The following is a 17,631-nucleotide window of genomic DNA, read 5'->3' as shown; positions in this document are numbered from 1 at the left end:
AACCTTTGTGTCACTCCCCAGCAACTGCAGTGCTCCACTGGGATGAAAACAAAACACAAACATAAAACGCACTAGTCACTCAAACACATAGTTATCTGTCTGCAACGCAAGCCAACCTATCGTGTCACTTAGCCACTTGAAAAGTAGGACCCAATCAAAGAATCGGCTAAGCAGATACATGAATGATGAAGTTAGTAGATATTTTTACAGCCCCCCAGCAGCACGGCAGAAGGCAGAGAGCAGCATGCAGGTACAAGGCACAATAAGCACAAGAGCCAACATGCAAGGGAACAGGCTGCACCACAAAGCAAGAAGGCCACTGCAGAAAGCAACAAAGTCTCCCATCTGGCCATCTCGAATAGCAAAACTGAGGGACCTCCCTTAATGCATCCCACTACTGTGGTCAGTTAATTCATAAACTATGTCTGCTGTGTTTCTTCACTGTTCTGAATTCAGTCTATCCCTCCACTAAGATTTGTTCCAAAAACTGCTAACAGGCTCCCTTGGTAGAAAAGTCACAGCTTCACTCTGGAAAAAAAATGGTTATAAAGCACTAAAGATAAGACAGCATCTCACAAAAAAAAAATTAAAGAAATTCTGATAGATTTCAAACTGAAGACCTTTAACCAAGAACACTTTAAATCCTGCATGAGCTGAGTCAGTTTGAAGGCTCTCCTTCTGACCAGAAGAAACAGATTAGGTTGGTCACTCCTCCTTCCTCGATGTCACTGGTCTTTCCTACACTAATAAAATTGTTTCCCATAACTGCACATGCTACTTCATGTCTAGAAATCTTCCCCATTTTCATAACTGATCTGAGGTGGGTCAGATTACTGACCTACCAATAAATGCACAAAACTGAGTAAAGGGCCCTGAAATTAAAAAAAAAAAAAAAACCAACCCCATCAAAGTCCAGTTTCAGACACAGCTGTCTTATTTTTCTGCTGAGGCATATTAACCATTGTAAAAGCAATACACTATAATTAGAGAGAACTTTGAATCTTTTTTTCGCAGTTCCCTCTAGGGAAGAAAACATGGACATAAGTACAAGTAAATTAGGACAAAAGGAAATAATGTGAAGGGAAAAAAAAATAATTCAAATGTTTGGCCCTTAAAAAGAAAAACGTAGAGATTTGTTCTCATTAGTCCAAAACTGTGCCTGCTTCTCTTCCACCAATCTTGTTGTTATGAGATTAAGTTAAAACACACATTAGAAATGAAGCATGTGCATATTTTCTTAATTCTTTCAGGCCACAAAAGAAGGAACATTCAGAACAGTCTGTTGTGGCTTTGAAGATGAAAGCCACAGAATTTACGCTGCAAAATCCCAGGGAGAACTAATGTTCATTTATGCTACCACCAAATTTTAATAGAAAACCCAATGCAAGATTAAGCTTTATTTCTTGCATTTCAAGAAAAAGTCTCTAAAGAAAGAAGCAAGCCTTGTACCAGCTATGTTCTTGAAATACTATTAGATCTGCTATCTCCATAGGCATATTAACATAAGGGAATTTTCCCTTCATATTGACCCCAAGTCTGAGAGCAGACATGGAAATACCAGGTCAGAAACTGCTAGAACAAAACTGAGTAGTGTGGAGGCAGTTAAGTACGAGTGAAGGGGGAATTGGAATCATGGCTTGTAAAGGAAGTCTGGTTATGAGCTTAACTTAAATGATATAGTGCTTTACCCTTTCGTAAATCTGGCCCACGCCAGGTGTATAGAACAGGAAATAACATCACAATTTCTTGCAATTTTTCTGTGTAACACTTGTATTACAGCTTTCACATTATGGACAACTCCAAGGATTTTGAAAGTTTTAATGATGAAAGTGGGACTTTTCGCTTTCTGTTTGAATCTTTGGAGTTCATATTGTCCAAGATTTCCATGGCAAACACCAGGGCTATAAATTTACTCCCCCTTACTCATATGAAATTTGATAGCCTCATGCAGTCATACGAATTCAGGAACTGAGGAATAAAAGAAAAAAACATTGGAAGAATTAGAACACTGCTGTTTCTCTGTTTTATGTTTCCCAGAGCAGGCCCTGTTCCTGCTCTTCCATTTGCAAAACACCCAAATCATGTCATGCAGAAGATCAGGCCTAGTCTGTGTTGTTGTTTCAAGAACTACAATACCCTGTCAGTTGTAGTCCACAACAGAAAACCCATTAGAAGTCACAAGCCACCCTTTCAAAGAGTTTTCCATTTAAGTGTTTTCATCCACACTTCCAGTTTTTGAACTTCTACTGGGAAGTTGCCACTGCCATTGTGGTTTTTTTTTTATTTTTTATTTTTTATTTGCAAGTTTCAGATTAAACCATGACTCCTGACAGGAAAAGCTACCTGGAAAGAAAAGTCCTCTCAACTTTATTCAGTTTACCTTCCATGTCAAAAGATAAATGGCTTTCTACTTCCCCTCACTCCCTCTATCTAATTTCCTCCTCCATTCACATCTGCCTCTGTACCCATGCCATTTGCTGTTATCACAACACAGTTTTCCCCCCTGGATAGCACTCTTAACTTGATCTTCAGCAGAAGCACCCACCCATGAGCACAGCTGGTTAAACTAAAGTAAATCCAAGTTTGCTACCTTCATCCCCACACTCTTTCCTCCCCATGGTGTTTTTAATAATTTATATGAAGAGCTAGGGGGAAATGCCTGACAGGATGTACTTTCAGTTTTCTACTTTCAAGCAACATTAAGACTACAAACACTAACAAGTTTGAGATGCCAAATATATCCAATTTGACCTCTTATGCATGCAGTCTCCAGTTAGTGCCTGACAGGGCTCTCATCTCACAGAGCATAAGACTCTCATATCCCAGAAGAAGGATTTCCAAAATTTAGAATCTGCGTGAAAAGATCCCTAAGCAGTGAGCAGATGCCACAGAAAGAAACTCTGCCCATATGGGTTGACAAAATGATTGTGTCAGCTCACAGTGTAAGAATGATAATGCTATCCTGTTATTTACAACCAACACAGGCGACACAGCAGTCAATGTCTGAAGCGCCGGAAAGCAGCTGCAGTAAGAATTTCCAGAAAGGGGGATGAATCCTGTCTCCAGACACGTGTGAGCCAGTTCTTCTCACCAGAAACCAGCAGAGTCAGGGATTCTGACCTGTGCCAGACAGACCTGTGCTCTGTGAAGAAGCTGCCAACTACTGTCCCTGTGGGCTACGGGAGAAAAGCAGCTAGAGTAAAAGCTGGTCCACAAATGTTCCCCAATCAGTTTGGCAGGGAAGAGTCCTGATGCCACGGTTGGATGACAGGACTCCAGAAGGGTGTCCGGACACAGAGAGAAGCTTGCAAAGCAAAGTTTGGTAACTCATTGGTTAGATGCGATGCAAGCAACTAGGACAGCACCTAGATTCAACAACAGGCTCTGAAGGGTTCTGTGCATGTGGGTGGGATGCTTTTTTACATAACACACAGGTGGCACATGAGCTGGGACAAAGCAGCTGGAGTACCTGCAGGGAGACTGGGGAGAAAGTAGACAGACAGTTAAAGCCAGAGACAACTTTCTTCAAACAAGTAGCACAAGACAGAGCAATTTCTGTGAAGCTCTGTCCCATGGGGCTGATGTACCTCAAAGCAGCAAAAGGCACAGGCGAAAAGGCTTACAGATCTTTGGGGATATGACTGTGACCATCAGGAAGACATAGGACTCCAAAAGCCGATCAAAGCCTTCCTGTCCCAGTTTCTTGAGGTTGGCCTGGGACATTAAACCACACCCAAATCATGGACAAGCCATGAAGCTCTACTCCACCTGGGAAAAGCACCATCCCATGGCATACCCCCCCTCATGCACCAGCCTGTCAGGCACGCTTTCTTCTAAGTCACTGAGTCTTCTATATCACACTAAGGTCTTCAACAGGATGGACCAGGCCCCAAATGCACAGCTCCTGTGCATCATGATGGAGTGAGAAGCAGGGCAAGCCAGCCTGTCCACCACCTCCCTGTGAGGGAGCAGCACCTGGCCCCCATGGGGCCAGTCCATCACCCCAGCAAGAGCCTCCTCGCCAGTGCCTTCACAGCTGTATGCCACCAGCAGCAACTGGAGCGTTGTACGTGAGCAGAAAAATCTGCAGAGGCCCTTTGAGGGACATCCCATCCTCTCACAGGGATGCACAAAGGTCACTGCGGGGAAGCACTGTGGGGAGCAGCGGGCTCTCCAGAGAGGAGATAAAGCAGCTTTTCTTACCCCGGGACATTTAAGCCCTGGTTAAGCGCCACGCAGACGCACAGCTCTACCCTCCACCTTTGAGGGGAGGGAAAAACACGGCAATGACAGGGGCCGAGCCAGCAGCGGCCGCTGGGAGACACGGCACAAGCCCACCAGCCCGCCGCGGCCCCCTCACTGCGGGCAGCCGGAGGACAAGCCGCCCTCCGGCAGCACCCGCCTCCCAACAGAACGCCTGCCCGCTGGAGGTGCCCCCCTCTCCCCACCGCGCCCTGCCTCTCCTCACACCGGCGCTCCCAGGTTTCCCCTCAGCCCCCTGAGGAGCGGCCGCGGACCACCCGCCATTTTCGCGCCCGCCCCGCCGCTTTCTTCAACCCGCGGCGGGGACTGTGCCGGCCCCGGCGGCCAGGAGAAGCGCCCCGCCATGGCGGCACGCAGCGAGGCGGCCTCCGCGCACCACAGCACGGCCGCCGGGCCCGGGCCGGCCGCCGGCGGCCGCCCCCGGGCCGGCCAGACCGGAGGATGTGCAGAAAAAGGTCGGTGGCGAAGGGCTCCCAGCTCCCGCCCCTTACCTGGCCGCAGTACGAAGGACTGCCGCGGCGCAGCCGGCGCCGCTATTTAAGCACCTGCGCCAGGCAGCGCGCACCTGGGCGGTGGCGGTGCAGGGCAGGGCAGGGCTGAGCCGAGCCGCCCCGGGCGACCATGGGCGCGGCGGTGGCTGCCGCGGTACCGCCTCTCCCGGTGCCGAGCGCCCCGCCCGGCGGCTGCCCCGGCCGGCCGGCGTCGCCCTTCAGCCGCCCCGCCCCGCCGCAGTCAGGGAGCTTCCCGCCCTCCCGCGGCCCTCAGGGGATGGGCGGTTGCTGAAGGGCGGCTCGGGCGGCTCTGTCGCCTCTTGCCCAGAAGCCCGATCCGCATCTGGGGCCTGTGCCGGCGGGCGTCTCCTGCCTTGGCGGGTGAGGAGGAGGAGGTGCGAGGTGACGCCGTGTTAGTCACCCCCGTCGGGATGCAGAGGTAAGGCCCTGGGCGCCGAAGGCCAGGCTGAGAAGATCGCCCTGGCTGGTCGTAAGCTGACTCCGCGGTGGTGCGGGTGTGTTTGCCGCCCACCTGGGAGACTGCCAAGCTGCTGGTGTGGAGTGCAGGCGCAGCTTGCTGGGCAGGGCCGTTGCAGGCGTCTGTGGAGGTGTGTGTACGTGGCCAAGGTCTAGTGTGCCCCTAGTACAAGTCCTGGTGGCTTCGAGGAGAGGCAGGTGAGCAGGCGTCTCAGGGAGGTTGCGCCGTATCTCCTTCTGTTTCAGGAGCACTTCTTGTACTCGCTTTAGCCTTACCAACGTTAGCCTTACTTCTGCGTGCTTGGGAACATGCAGTCAGGCCAAGCCTAGATGTGACAGTGGTGAGCCAGTTCAGCCACTGGAAATGGGAGAAGATGCTTTCTTGCTTGCTAGGTGCAGGCAGTGTGGAGGAAGAAGCTGTCTTGGGCAGTGGATAATGAGAGCACCACGAAGTGCAAGAAGCAGCTGTGTGAGAGGACGAGGAGCCAGGGGCGGAAGGTCAGGATGTGCCACTTGTAAGCGGGTGTATCGGCGGTAGGACCTGAATGACAATGGGACTAAAGCTGCCCCACTGGTTAGCTGGTGAGGTGTGAGGGAAACAATTTGGGTTTATGTGAGTCAAAATGAGAGGAGTCAGAACAGGGGTGAAAGGTGGAGTGGTGCCCAGGAAATAGATGTCAGAAGGAAAAAGGATGGATTAAAATCTTGCTTGACAGGGAAACAGTTTGGTTAGACAATGAGACTGGGGGAAAATGGGATATGTAGGTTTTTGGAGGGGATCTGAATTTGAGTAGAGAACTAAAGAAAACTTGGAATTAAATGAAGAACCAAGAGTTTATGAAAATACATGAGTGTATGAAGGAGCTTGTGGTGGGGTAGAAGGCTTCAAGCTTTGTAGATTCCTTGATGTTAGTGACCCTTTGCTGTCTTGACTATTTTATGTTCAAACTCAGCTACCACTGACTGGAAGGTGGGCTTCAGTTGTGAAACGCTTGGATACTGCTGTGAAGCGTCACGGTACGGAGAGACTGGGAAGTAACGAGTCCTGTATTCTGTGAAGAATGGAGTATTACAGTGAAGAAAAAAAGCAGGGAATTAAAAAGCCTGAAGAGAACAAAAGAAGATGAGCACTGTTTGTTATGAACACAAGCTGAAGCTGAAGTCTTGCGAAGAGTGAAAGCATCAAAATGTATAGTCAGAGCGTTTTATGATGTGTGACAACAGTGACACAAGGAGATTTCATTATGTTTATATGGCAGTTTTCTAATAGCTGATCCTGGTTCTGTTCTTCCAACATAGAGCTTTAATAATCAAAAAACCCCACTATTTCTGTGGTGGTCATTTTTGTATGAAGTATTTTGTCAGGCTAAACTTTCTTCAGTTGTCTGATACCCTTAAATGATTGAACCACTGCTGTGATACATGTTCTTTCTCTTTTCTTGTTATGTAAATCCTTTTTTCCTTTTATGTAAATACTTCGTGTACCAAACCTAACGTGTCTTAAGAATTTTGCTGTAAAAAAAGAAAAAAAAGTCAGTCTTGACAAAAGTTAACAAGCTTGTTAACTAGAATCTACATCCAAATGATTTCTCTCCAAAGCTTCTAACCAGCTTTTTCCCTCCATCCACCACTTGTGCTTCTTGTGGTGTTGCGCTTCAGGATTTGATGCAAATAATGAACGAAGGGAATTCGGGAATATCATTCTCCAGTTCATGAGATTCTAACTCAGCCTGGTGTGAATTTTCAGTGCATTAAGTGGATGCTGATTCCTGTCATATGACTACAGTCATAAAACTGTGATCTTGAGCCATATCTTGTGATTTAAGATAAGATTTTTTAAAACTTTTTTAAAAAAAACTTTTAACATAGTAACTGTTTAACTATGAGTAATGCATATTTTACTTCCAGACCCTAAGTGGTAATACTTGCCAAAAATGGAGCTAAATTCTTTTTTGCCATACAGGAAAGTGCTGAGAGTTGTGTATGTTATCTGGACGTAGCTGTGTGGCAGAGGTTTTTGGATGTTGATGCTAATAGAGAAAATAAAGTATTTTGCACTGGTGTAGAAAGCAATCCTAGAGCTATGGAGAGCTACAGATAGCCACAGTGCATTTGCACCTGGAGCATGGCAGGCAACCCAAAACTACTAGAAAGTAGTTGCTTTTGAAATTATTTCTGAGGTCACAGTTAGTAAAACTTGTGAAGACACTGACAAGAAGATTACCATTTGGGATGATGAGCAGAGAAATGTGTTTGTTGGTAATTTATTGGTTGGGAATTAGTCAAGGCTGTTTTAATAGAAGCCACTACTTATAGCAATAATCTGATGAAATGCAAATGAAAATTACTAACTTCGCATTCCTTTTTTTTTTTTTTTTTTTTTTTTTTTTTTTTTTTTTAATTAGCAAATGTGCTTAAAACAAAGCCATTTACGTGGTTTGGATTGTTTGCCTAGTGTTGGTGGTCTCCAGAAATGAGGGCACAAATGCAGTAAGACTGAATGCTGGTCACTTCTAGAACAAAATTCCACTGTGCAGAAGAGATGTTAATTTGTTATGAGCAATGCGAGACTGTTCAATAAAATCACAGCTCTTACGGTAATTTTTCTTTTTTTTGAGATTAGACATACGAAATGCTGGATCTGCTGTGAACTGTGCTTCAGTTCAAAATGCTACATGTGATGTGCAGAACCTGTTCAAATGTTTGAAAACGCAGTGAGAGAATCCAGACTGTCCTAAACTGTCCTGGTGTGAAAGTAACCACTAGGGAAATATGTAGTGTTTGTAAGTCACAGCACACTTAGAAGCTTTTCCATTCTGTTTTTCTGAAAAGATCCAAGATCCTTGAATCAAGGCTGGTGCTAGTTGCTTTGTTTCAGTGGGAGCTGACCTTTTACTAGTAGACTTTGAAGGAAGAGCTGCTGAAGAATGCAGGGAGGTAATGTGTAGTAAATTTTGCTTTATAAATTGCAACTTGCTTGCTGAGATGGATGGACCAAATGAGGTGATGGCACAGAAGTCAAGAGTGACCCAGTTCCCTGACTCCCATTAAGTTCTGTACAGCCAGTTCTCAGCAAGCGCTTGGTGCGCGTAGACATTGCAAAGCTCGGCTGAATAGCTAAGAACTGTGTGTTTTGGTTTATTTAAGTTCTGGTAGACTCAAAAGAGCTATACTTAGAAATATGAGGATATAAAAATGTTTGTTTTATTAGAATTGTCAATTCATAGGCTCAGAAATAACAAAACCATTGCTGCCAACATTCAGTAAGCTTTTGAACCAAACTTAATTAACACTGAAATAGTTCTTTGCAGCTTGGCAGATGGCTACAAAAGAACCACAGAAAAGAGAATCATGCTGGCCATACTGGAAGGGAGGGTGAGCTGGGTATTGACGCCCTCCCTGCAAAACAGCAGCCAACTGGGTCCGTGGCATTGCACTCATGCAGTGTACCCTAGTGACCTGTGAAGATACCTGCTCCAGGAGGAACTGAGAAAGACCCAATAACACAACCGAGACGACTGCTCTCTTCAGGGCCTGGGTATGCCAGGAGTGTTCATGAATTGGCTGGTGGTCATGGCCTTCTCTTCATAAATCTTTTTTCTCACTCTTCCCCTGCCCTCTTAAGAATGTGTGAATGCAGCAGTCTCCTTCAATATTAGTAAATCGTAGAACCGTAGAATGGTTTGGGTTGGAAGGGACCTTTGATGGTCACTTAGTCCACACCCCACCCCCCCCCCCCCCGCCCAGCAATAAGCAGGGACATCTGTAGCTAGATCAGGTTGCTCTGAGCCCATCCAACCTGACCTTGAATGTTTCCAGGGATGGGGCTTCTACCACCTCTCTGGGCAACCCGTGCCAGTGTTTTGCCACCCTCATTGTAAAAAATGCCTTCCTTATATCCTGTCTAAATCTATCCTCTTTTAGTTTAAAAGTGTTACCCCTCGTCCTGTTGCAACAGGCCCTACCAAAAAGTCTGCCCCACCTTTCTTACAAGTCCCCTTTAAGTATTGAAAGGAAATTAAGATGTTTAGAAAGAAGTGATTAAAAATTAATAAAATTCAAAGAGGTTATGTATTAACTCTAATAAAAATCAAATAGCTTTGTTTTGGCCAGGAAAGGCAGACCCATATCTCACATCTGCATCTTAATTTGTTGGGTTTGCTTGCATTTGATTTTTAAGAGAAAGGCATGACAGGTACTTCAGCTGGTGGTGCAGGTAACCCTTAACCTGTTGCACTGCACTGTGATGGCTCTGGGATCAGGAAACGAAGTAAGCCATGTGAGTGCTCCTATGTGCTGCACCCGTCAGTATAGGGGTCTGCAGCAGACACCCCTTCCCTGGCTGAAGGCTGTGCTGCCTCTCACGGTCAGGAATTGAAGCCTGGAGAACAGCAGCTTGGTTGTGCTGAGGAAGGAAGCAAAGAGGGATGCAAAATAGGATGCAATGCTCTTTCATTTATTCTTACCCAGTGGACACAGAGATCCAGTCTGGACTTGAGGAAAACTTTCCCTGTGGGAGCTGCACATTTCTAAAGCAGTCTAAAAAGACCTGTAATTTTCGTTTAAAATATCATCAGTGCCATTATTTAAAAGGAACGTAAGGCCAGTATGTAGGGTATACGCGTAACCAGGAGAAAATGCATGTTGATACTGTGTCATTGACTAAGTTCAATTAACTTCTAAATCTAAATGAGTAAGTGGCCCCAGTCCAGGAGAAAGTACTCACTACAGTGAGTCCTTTCCAGGAGAAAACCCTCATTACAGCCTCTCACTACAAGGACATTGAGGTGCTGGAGCGTGTCCAGAGAAGGGCAACGAAGCTGGCGAAGGGCTTGGAGAACAGGTCTATGGGGAATAGCTGAAGGAACTGGGGCTGTTTAGTCTGGAGAGGAGGAGGCTGAGGGGAGACCTTATGGCTCTCTACAAGCACCTGAAAGGAGGCTGTGGTGAGGTGGGTGTTGGTCTCTTCTCCCAAGTAACAAGCGATAGGACAAGAGGAAATGGCCTCAAGTTGTGCCAAGGGAGATTTAGACTGGACATCAGGAAAAATTTCTTCACTGAAGGTGTGATCAAGCATTGGAACAGGCTGCCCAGGGAAGTGGTGGAGTCACTGTCCTTGGAGGTATTTAAAAGATGTGTAGACCTGGCGCTTAGGGCCATGGTTTAGTGGTGGACTTGGCAGTGTTAGGTTGACGGCTGGAATCGATGATCTTCAAGGTCTTTTCCAACTTCAACAATTCTATGATTCTATGACTCCAAGGGTTTACTGTTCATTTCCAGGCTACGAGGTCAGACCGCTTACATTCTGTGACCTGGGAGTCTTGTATTTTGGTTCGCCAGAGGTCTGCATCCAGGTGTTTTTGTCCTCCCATCCTATTATATTTTCCAGAGCTGTAAGTGCTGGTTTTGTGCTTGCCCAAATTACAGCAGAGTTTGAATAGAAGAGAAACCTTGAACTTCTCAGACTGAGGGCGGGTCGCAGCTGGGAGGTTATTTGCAGGAGAGGATACATTTGGAAGTACACAATGAGATCTGCTGTTTTGAGGTTTGCGCTGCCAAAAGGGCTTGAGTTGAGTGGTGAAAATGTGCTGGTTTACAGCTATCTTAGTGAAAGGATCAGTATTTGTGCAAGAGAGATATTGACACTATATCATCAGCGTGTGGTATTAGACCTAAGGATACTATACTTAGCCCTTTTGAATTGAAATGTATTGAATGGGAAATAATATCTCCTTTAAGGTTATAGAGCAAAATCTTACCAGGTTGTGCACCAGATGTTATTGGCTTGATAAATACTTTCAGCATTCCTTTAATTCATCTTCCTTGAATAGTATTAACCAAGATTACCTTCTCAGTACAGTTTTGGAAAATACTTTTTGCATTCAGATGTTCAAGTGGTGGTGCATACCTGGTCATATTGCACTTTGTGTCTTCTTCTGTCAGTAGAGCATTGAAATTATTATTAACCTTTTGACTAGATAGATTTATCTCTGTAGCATATACCTGTACAGTGTTTTGGCTGGAAAACCATTTGCAAAGGTAAAACTTTGTGTTGTAGTATGAAAAGTGCAGGACTTACTGTTTCTAATACATTGGTGGCTTTCTGCACATCTGACGCATTTCTTAGCTAAGACTAAATCATCTATGGGACACAAAAAATTAGAGCATTTAATTTGATGCTGTGATACTGCAACTTGAGGAAGGACAAACTTCCTGGACTGTGACAATTTTTTTCTGGGAGTGGGGGATAACAGGTCTTAATGAATTGTGGTTAGTTCTGCAGTTTTTTTTGTTTTTTTTTTTCCTTGGTATTTGTAATGAAATATAATTTCTTTTTTAGATGGAAGTTACCAGGCTATTAGATCATCAGCCTTAACTACTTTTACCATAATTGCCTGCACATATTTAATCTAGATTTGCACTATTTCAGTGTCTAATCAGCTCTATCACTTCCTAAGAACCTTTATGTTCTGAGCATCTTAGGTGATATTTAGCTTTTTTTTGGTAGTTTCACTCATACAGGGGAAAATCCTCTTTGAATTTGGTTTTACTTTTCCCAAGGACTGAGACTTGTATATATTTGAAAAGATAAATCTGTCTAACAGTGAACTGCGGAGGGCGAGGTAGTCAGGTTGTTGTTGCTATTGAAGTTGTGTCCCCCTGCCCTCTCCCTGTAGCTGAAGTGGGCACCATTTAGCTGCCTAGTGATAGAAGAGCCAGGTAATTCAAAGAAAAGATTTAGATGCTGCCAGATGTATAGCATGTGAGTGGGACTGGAAGGAGATGCTGGTTTTTGACTTATGAACAATTTTTTCTCCATTTCTTTACTGGATTACTCCTTTTTAAATCTAATCCTGAGTGTTCAGAAAGACACTGACTAAGTAGAACATAGAGAGTATGTTGGAGACATGTCAGTGCAGGTTATGATTGCAGAGGTCCTCTTGCTTCTAGCTGTTCGTATTTATGAAGTTCCTGAGAGCACAGGCTTTTGTGTGAAATTCACTGCTTCATGAACTAACCAAACAATTAAGTGATGTATGTAGGTGGGTTCCTCTCAAACAACAGAAATGTCTTTTTAATAAGCCTACTTATATTTAGAGAGGAGAACTTTTGTAGTGAAATTCAGATTTCACTATGTTTCATTGAGCAAAATTAACTGATTTTTGTGGATAAATAAAATGAGCTCTATAAGGTTCAATTTGCCTGCTGATATTGCCAGGCCACACATAGAATGAAGGCTTCATCACACTGGGTACGCTTTCATGTAGATCATGTCCCTGAGAAGGCTTAGCAATGTCTTTAGATATATAGAAAGCTGAAGGAAAAGTAAGAATTCTGTAAGTAAAGTACTGTTTACTGTCCCTTAGTAATGCAACTTGGAGATACTATGTCCTCCTCCTCCTCATTTTTTCTTGATTAATGTTATCTAAAGCAGACACATATGCATAGAGCGTAAGTGTTTCTGTTGTGTAGGTGATATTGATCCAAACTTAGGGTGATGTTTTCTAATACTGGTTATGTCAGCTTACAAGATCTCTTTTTGGGGTAATATTTAAAGTATATGCATCTTCAGTCTCAAAATAAAGATGAACTGCTTTCTGATGGATCTGGAAGTGGAGGAAAAAAAAAAGTGCTGGCCATGGAACATTTCTGTATCACCTCCTCCTTAAATTAGAGCGCATGTACTAAGAAAAAAGTTACATGGTGTTTGTTTTAAAATCAAGTAGCTAAAGAATCTAGCATAAGACCTGTTAGTCACACCCAAGTTCAGTTCACCTTTCCCTTACAGTGCTGTTGCCATACCTGCAGTGCTGTTTTGATGCCTATGTTTATACCAGCTGTGATGAAGTCACTCCTTAGACTTTGATAGTATAAAATAAACTCAAATCATTGGTGTCCTGTTCCACACATTTTGCAAGTCCCATGGCTTTTTTTTTTTTTTTAAATACTCTCCATATTGCCTTTAAAGTAAGTTTAATGGAATAATACTAGGATTATTTTTAATGTCTCCACTTCTGTATTTTATATTTTAGTGCATCTTATTAAAAATAAAAAAAACAAGAAACAAGGAGTGTTATCTCAATCATAGCCAGTACTCTCACATATGATTTTAAATGCAGTAGTTGGTTCGTTGGGTTATTTTTTTTGTAAAGGGACCTTGCCTAAGCTGATTTTTTTGGTAATGTTTTGCTTGCTTTATCTAATTATTTTGCCATTATAGATGATGAGAATTAAATTCTGTGCAATCTCAAAGTTTGTTCTCCTATATCATGGAATTCATCATCACAGAAGAAGGGCAGGTTACTGATTCTTCTGAGTGTCCTAAGTAACCTGCCTGTGCATGGATGTATCCAGGTGCTGGAGCTGAAAGCCTTTCTGTGACTAATGGTACCTATGGGATGCTACACATGTAAGCTACTTGTCCCCTAGTGTGAAAAGGGATTTAAATGGCTGTGTGGCACCACAGGTTGTTGGATTCTCTCAAACTCAGGTTTCTCTTACTTATTCAGGAAACTGACGTAATTTCTGAAAGCCTTGAGACAGAGAGAAAGGAAAAGGGTTGAGTTATGTGGCACAAAGGATAATTTATGAGTATTGATCATAGCTTTTTTTGATATATGGTCTATAGGCCTTCTTATACCATGAGTGACTCCGAGGAGTCACTGATAAGCCTCAGATTTTCTGGATAAATGTTCCAGAAATATAAGAAGAAAATGACTAGGAGACTGGTCCATCAAGGTTTGTGTCTTCTCTGTACTATACTATAGGGTATAGAATTTAGATCAGCTTTGTGGGTAGAGCTCTTGCTTAAAGGATAAGAATGCTTGACTTGGTCCCCTAATATGTGCTTGAATCATATCAGACAGTTTATTTGTCTTTAAAGGCGTGGTGGGATCTGACACGGATGCTGGACAAAGATGAGTGGAGATTGCAGGAAGATCCTTGGAGAAAGCAACAACAGAAACGTATTCTGTCCAAATAAAGAAAATCTAAACATGTTAGCATGTGGGGTAGGGAGTGTTGCTTCTGTTGTGGATGAACAAGATTTAGGACAGGATATAGAGAGGGGTAGTTTGGATTATGTCAAGGTCAGAAATTACCTTCTGGTAGGAACTTTAGGTCAGTCTGAAGTGAACATTGCCTCTAGAACTCTCTTCTATAGACAGATTTGTCACACTGGCCTATGTCTTTTCCAGTTGTTCTAGCTTATTTAAAAGACACCAGATATCAAGTTTTATTGAGGTAGAAAAAAGTAAATGAAAACAAAGGCTTTCGTCACTATTCCAGTGAGGCCTAGAGAGTAAAACCAAGCTTTCTTCAGGGAACTTGTTTCTTCTTTAGAAGAAAAGCTCGAAGGAAGATGCTGAGAATGGAGCTTCAATTGAGTGGGTGTGAATAAAAGGAGGAAAGGAATAATGTAAGAGTGATAGTTAGATAGATGTGCACTGAACAATGGAAGGTCCAGAAGGCCAATATAGCCTGGAGGAGGTTGTACTGGAAAATAGTGGAATGATTGGTTCAACAGAAATCACTCTTTTTTTGGACCTTTTTTGTTGTTAAACCCACATTTTACTCTCTGAAGAGTTCATTAGTTTGGTAAGACTTAAAGTCTTTGCCCCTGGTTTGAGCAGGGAAAATGGCTAGATGATTTCTAAAGTTCCCTTCTAGCTTCAGCTCTTCTGTGATTCCATGAAGATCTGCAGATTTGTTGTCAGCAGTTCTAGCCCTGAATGTCTTTTAAGAACATTTCAGAAAAGTCCTTAGTTATCTCAAAGTGATATGTAATTTTGTCCTTATGTATTTGATGCTAAAGGCTCTTCCTGCCATTTTGTGCGATGATTAAGTGGTAAAAACCTTTTGTATATGAGATCTAGCTTACTTTTTTTCTCCTCTAGTCTTTTGTTGTCTGCAAAACTTCAGTTTTTTTAATGCCAAGTAACTGGAAAAATATTAAATATTATGAAGTCTGCAGGAATCCATGAGAAATGTGCTTAAAGTTGATACTGTGTTTAATTATGTCTTAAGAGTCATTTTTTAGTCTGTCATGTTCTCGCATTGCTCTAGTTATAAACCAAAATGTTGTGTACTGCTACATCAGGTATCTTACATAAATCTTTTTTTCCTTTGACCCTATTACTCTGATGATCCAGATTTTCAACCTAATGCTAAGTTAGTTTAAGACCTCTATTCAGTACATCCATGACTGATACTAATTATCTTAACCGTATTTTAATTTTCTTACCAAGTTCTGTCTTATAGTTATTTGGATTGTCAGATTTTTTTTTTTGTAATGGTGCAGTGTTAGCTTTCTTTTAATCTTCTAATACTTTCCAGCATTTTAAGACTCACTGAAATAAAAATTAATGGTCCACAGTATGGCTTATTCAACTTCCTAAATTCTTGGATGTTGTTTATCTGATCTGCTGGTTTAAAAATATTTAGCTTTAGTAGATGATGTGTTAACATCTCTTCAGATACTGTTGGATTGTGAAGTATTTTCACGATGTATCTAGATATCCTTTAAGAAACGTGGCAAAATATTTATTGAACACTTTTTTTTTCTCCCTGTTTTGTGTTCTGATTCTGGCATTTCCAGCTAGCATGGGTCCAGTAACACAGTGGAAGTTAAACATTTTGTTAATTAAACATGGTTTTTCGGGACAAACTCCTTTCCATCACCCTCAGTTAAATTATCTACATGGACTTTCCTACCCCCTGTGTTTATTTGATTTTCTTATCAATTTCTTACAGTTTATGACTTCAGGGTTTATAGCCACTATTAAGAGAAGTCTTCCATTATGTCATTGGAGCCAGCTGCTTTCAGTTCCTCTCTCCGGCTGTGGTTTAGTGAACTGCTGAGCTGGGCTGATGATGTGCTGCTGCCAAAAGGGGGAGATCTCATTCCCAACCCCTTCTCTGCTTTTAGGTTGGGAATTCCTGTGCCTGGTTTGTCAGACCCTGCTGCAAGCTGGTTCAATTGGCTTAATTTAGCATAAATATTTTCTTCTTCTTCTTCTTCTTTTTTTTTTTCTCCCAGTGGTTGTTGTTTTTTGTTTCTATGTTTGATGTATGTCTGGTTGGTGAGTTAAGTTGATATATAAACAGGTATGATGCATGCCAAAGCTGGTACAAGGAGTGGTGAGTGAGGATGGGGAGCATGGCCTATGTCTTTCGGCAATATTGAACTGTTCAACTGGCTCATCATGAACCTGTAGCCTAAGCCAGTTTGGTTGGTTTTAATTAGTGTAGGCGTCTCAATAATGGGATTATTGCTTTACGAGCATCTAGAAGATCTAAAAGTTGACCATTTGAAGTACCACCTGCCCATACTATTTGAACCTGATTATAAACAACAGATGCCATCGAGTAATGGTGACTTGGCCGTCACTAATATTTGGTTGTGCAGTCCAGCCAGGCAGCTTAAGATGAGGTATAATTTATGATTCCTTGTTTGGCGACCGCACCAGAGAGTGTTTCGTTTGTGTTCATTTCTTTCCACAACCTCTATGCTCCAGCCTCCAGTTTTGAGCTCAGTTTGGGGCTCTACAAATTGCCCATAATCTGCTCATAGCCAGCAAGTGTGGGAGTTTCTGCAGAGTTTAGGACTCTCCTAGAGAAAAGCAGCTGCTGTACAAAAGTATCAGAGCACAGAGTTTCTTAACTTAGGAAAGTGACAGGCCAAAGAGTCTCTCGGCTGGCAGCAGATCACGTGAATGCTAACAGTATCTCTAAGTGAAGGTGTGAGCAGACTGTAAGTAGTTCCAATATGGTCCTTACCAGCAGCCCTGTGTGTTTCTGTTTGAAAGTACATCTTGCCTATAGCAAGGAGGTCTCCCGAATCTCAGTACAGTGTGCTTTATTCTGGAAGGATTGCACCAGTTTATTCGCTACAGAAATACTCCCACATTATTTTTAACATATTCCTCACCTTGACCTGATTGCTACAGTTACCGTAGTTGGGTTACAGAGATGACAGTGGAGTGTGTACAAGATGCTGAGCGTATTCTCTGTGGAGCCAGTAAAGTCTGGGGAGAACACAAAGGTGTACCTGATGTGATTTAACACTGATTTGAATCATTATTTGCAAAAGTCTGGTTAGACCTCGTTGTGTAGCTATTGTAAACATACAATTCATGTAAGGTCTTTAAATCTAGCTAATGGCAGCAGTAATAATAAAAAAACCCCCTACCGTGCTGGGAAAGAGCTGAAGGCTTTGCTAAACATTCATGGTGGAAATACAGAGGAAAGTACAGAATGCTTTAAAAAAAATCTAAGAGAATAGAAGATCTGTTAACTAAAGAAAAGTGTCCAGAAGAGACTTAACAAGAATTTTAATGCAGTTGGATGACCGATCTTTGGACTGAACAGACGGGTGATGGCAGATATTGTTGTTCACTAT

The 17,631-nt window shown here is 42.9% G+C and overlaps 1 long non-coding RNA gene across 1 annotated transcript; it reads left to right on the top strand.

Annotated features, from left to right (window-relative positions):
- The first annotated feature begins 5,055 nt into the window (after window positions 1-5,055).
- LOC147413302 (uncharacterized) lies at window positions 5,056-7,832 on the top strand. The gene is made up of 2 exons (XR_015184054.1): window positions 5,056-5,193; window positions 6,185-7,832. It is a non-coding gene; the product is annotated as an uncharacterized LOC147413302 (long non-coding RNA).
- Window positions 7,833-17,631: the final 9,799 nt, after the last annotated feature.

The sequence above is a fragment of the Leptosomus discolor genome, chromosome Z (genome assembly GCF_034619465.1).
Source record: "Leptosomus discolor isolate bLepDis1 chromosome Z, bLepDis1.hap2, whole genome shotgun sequence".
Lineage (NCBI taxonomy): Eukaryota > Metazoa > Chordata > Aves > Leptosomiformes > Leptosomidae > Leptosomus > Leptosomus discolor.
The sequence above is the reverse complement of the archived record's forward strand: the minus strand, read 5'-3'. Positions and strand labels throughout refer to the sequence as shown.